At 43.6% G+C, this 3,661-nt stretch overlaps 1 long non-coding RNA gene across 1 annotated transcript; it reads left to right on the top strand.

Moving 5' to 3' along the window:
* Positions 1-2,240: 2,240 nt before the first annotated feature.
* LOC310853431 lies at positions 2,241-3,336 on the top strand. The gene is made up of 3 exons (XR_014568790.1): positions 2,241-2,337; positions 2,787-2,893; positions 3,211-3,336. It is a non-coding gene; the product is annotated as an uncharacterized lncRNA (long non-coding RNA).
* The last annotated feature ends 325 nt before the right edge of the window (positions 3,337-3,661 follow it).

Genomic DNA, 3,661 nt, shown 5'->3' with positions numbered 1-3,661 from the left:
GTGTGTGTGTGTGTGTGTGTGTGTGTGTGTGTGTGTGTGTGTGTGTGTGTGTGTGTGTGTGTGCGTGTGCGTGTGCGTGCGCAAGCGGCAAGCAATAGCCAATTCTATCGGCTTTGCTCTTAAGTTGAGACCGAGTGTAAGATTTATTTTACGCTCTACTTTCATGTTTTTATACACCTCCCCCGCCGCCCAGTACTGACTACGTAAGTTTTTCTTAATACTAATTTACTTACTAAAAGTATCAATACTGCAATATACTCCGTTACAAGTAAAAGTCCAGGATTCAAAATGTACTTCAGTAAAAGTACAAAAGTATACTACACAAAAGTACAAAAGTACTCATTGTGCAGAACGTCTCATTTCAAGTTTTCAATTTATAAAACATCTTTTGAGAATAGCTCGCATTGTGAGCTTGTAGATCTGCTATTTTCAAATGGCCAAAATGTATAATAGGGCTGAAGTGGTTAGTGTATGTTTTTCTGTAATAATAATAATACTTCAAATTGTACTTTAAAGTTGTACGTGAATGTGCATTTCCACCACTACCACTGTGAATAATATGATGTTGGGAATTGGGCAGCTGCTTCAGTAGGGGACGTTTGTTTTGTTGCCTTTTGTCCGGCGGTTGACGCGCTCAGCAGGGAAACAAGTGTGTGTGTGTGTGTGTGTGTGTGTGTGTGTGTGTGTGTGTGTGTGTGTGTGTGTGTGTGTGTGTGTGTGTGTGTGTGTGTGTGTGTGTGTGTGTGTGTGTGTGTGTGTGTGTATGCGTGTGCGTGCGTGTGTGTGCGTGTGAGACACTCAGCAGGGAAACAAGTGTTTGTTGCGCTGCACGTCTTAGGAAAGTGGGAACGAAAATGTCACCGCCAGGTTCTGCCTGGCGCGTCCCCAAGCTTTAAATGATGATGAATACCTTTATAGACCCCCCCCCCCCCCCACGTTAACCGCACAGCAGAAAACCCCTTTGTTTTGTTTTTCTTGCCATTGAATATTGCTGAATAATGGCCATTGTTAAACTCTGCACCCAATACCCATGGTCTAAATTGAGTCTGTGATCAAGTATCTTTTCTTTGAAGTGACAAAAAAAAGTCTGTCTGTCTGTCTGTCTGCCTGCCTGCCTGCCTGCCTGCCTGCCTGTCTATTGATCTCACGATCTCTCTATCTATCTAAATAACTTGTATTCATTTTCTGTGATTATGGTACTGTAATTATGTATGTGTGAAATGAATGATTGAAACAAAGTCTCGTCATAATTCAAGAACGCCTCAATTTTTTTCTTTTTTTATCTCCATCTAGTTCCCTCCTGGAGTGCTGAGCAGGACGAGGCGGGTCTGGCCAAAGGGGGGCGCTGTGCTGTGAATGTTCCCTGTGTCCCGGTGTCACATTATACCCCTCCTGGGTCCACATCAACCAACCCAACACCACCACCATCAACCAACCCAACAACACCACCCCATCGCATCATCATCACGCCACCCGACACGTTCCCAGGAGGACGGGGGGGGACCGGACCCAGCCGTCGCCCCGTACCTCCGTCATCCCCGCAGCCTGCTGCGGAGGAGAGGAGGACGGATGTGGACGACGCCGCGTTGGCTTCGTCGACTGAAAGTGTGACGAAAAATGTCTGTCGACTATCCTTTTTTTTTCACCGACGAAAACGAGATAAAAACTAAGCTATGTGATGATGACTAGACTAGACTAAAATGTTAAGGAGGTACTAGTGGAGAAGATATCCCAGTAGAACTAAATGTTAAGGAGGTACTAGTGGAGAAGATATCCAGTAGAACTAAAAGACAAGTCATTTCATGCTTGGTTGTGTGCAGGTGGTGTCACTCTCACTGATTCTAATTTCTAACCCCCCTTCACTCTCACTGATTCTAACCCCCCTTCACTCTCACTGATTCTAACCCCCCTTCACTCTCACTGATTCTAATTTCTAACCCCCCTTCACTCTCACTGATTTTATACTGTGCCGACAATTGCCGATCTATACAAGCTATTGTCGGCATGACTCGGCACAGTATAAAATCAGGCATTTCAACAGCATCACGGCCGGCCAAAATACATTTTAGTTGACCAAATCAACTGTAGATTTATGGTATTTAGTCAACTAAAACTAGACTAAAACGTAAAACATTTCAGATGACTAAAATATGACTAGAGCTAAATGGAATTTCATTCAAAAGACCTATGGCTAAAATACTAAATAAAAAATGTTGCTGTCAAAATCAACAATTATTAGGATGAAGAAAGGAAGCAAGGACCACAGCAGCGTTCCTCTAGAACTCCAGAAAACCTGGACGACTGGCCAGAGGACCAAGAACTCTCACTCTCACCGAGGTTAGAATAGATTTGGGTTCTTCATTATAGAGTTTAGTTTTAGTTGGTTTGGACTTTTTTTTTTTCTAATTCAGTTCGTTTCAGTTAGTTTTTAGAGCGGGTTTGCTAGGTTTTATTGATTTAGTTTTTATTTTAACGCTTGGTTTTAGTTTAGTTCTTATTAGTTTTAGTGTTAGTTTGAATAAGTCAGGTGCAGGCTTGAAAAGGGCCAGAGTAAGTAAGTATTGTGTAATAAAATAAAAACAAAGAATATTTAGTTACAGATTAAGCCTATAAATAAATTGACAAAAACGAAAACTAAGGGCATTTTAGTTAGTTTTGTATAGTTAGCTTTTCTTTTCCTTTTCTAGTTTTTATTTTGTTCCAGTTGACGGAAATTAAGTTTTTTGTTTGTTTTAGTTAACTATAAATAATAACGTTTGACTCTTCACCACCGCGGTCTCCATCAGGGCCGAGTCCGAGGGCTCCTCGCTGTCCGACTTCAGCCGCCCGCCTTCCAGCCAGTTCAGCCGAAGCACTGACCTGTCCAGTGGCCGCAGCAGCAGTGTCCAGTCTGGTAAGATACGTGCCCTCTACGTAGCTTTTTGAGCGGTGCACGATGGAATGAGTGTGTGATTGGATGAGTGGATCATGTGAATGAGATCGTGATGCTGAGGCGGCCCAATGAACGGCCGCCAACAACTGCACCGAGTTTCCTGACTGAACCTGCTCTGCGCATGTCTGTGACATGCACGTGTTGTATAGGTTTATCTTTGTCATTTTGTGATTGTGCCGCAAACCAATTTCCCCCACAGTGACAAATTAAGTATATATCTATCTACGTTGATGCTATTATAAATCAAGATGTCTCTTTTTTTTTGTTTCCTGTTACAGCATATGTCGGAGGGACAGATTCACGCCTCTCTCAGATCCGCTGCTCCTCTACTCGGCTGTCCCCCCCGGGCCCCACCCTCCCGTACCGGGTCGAACCACTCCCGCCTGACCCGGCCAACACCAACCTCGATCAAGAGGCGGCGGTGGCGGCCACCGGTCTCCAGCACCAAGATGCAGCGTACACAGCAGACCTCGGCCTCGACAAAAGGTTTACTTCGGATCTATACCGATCTAAAACAGCAGATATACAAGCTTGTAGATCTGCTATTTTTTGAAAAATCTTGAAAATGTGGCACAGATCTTTTGACTATTATATTATAGTCTTTCACTTGCAAAAGCTTTTTTTTTTTTTTTTTTTTACTAAAATCTTTGCTTCCCTGCATGGAACGACATATTATTTTCAGATGGGCTGATGATGCGTTGGACTCCTCCGGCCTCGTCGACCTGCTGC

This window comes from Protomyctophum parallelum, assembly GCF_964188405.1.
Source record: "Protomyctophum parallelum genome assembly, chromosome: 22".
Classification (NCBI taxonomy): Eukaryota; Metazoa; Chordata; class Actinopteri; order Myctophiformes; family Myctophidae; genus Protomyctophum; species Protomyctophum parallelum.
The sequence above is the reverse complement of the archived record's forward strand: the minus strand, read 5'-3'. Positions and strand labels throughout refer to the sequence as shown.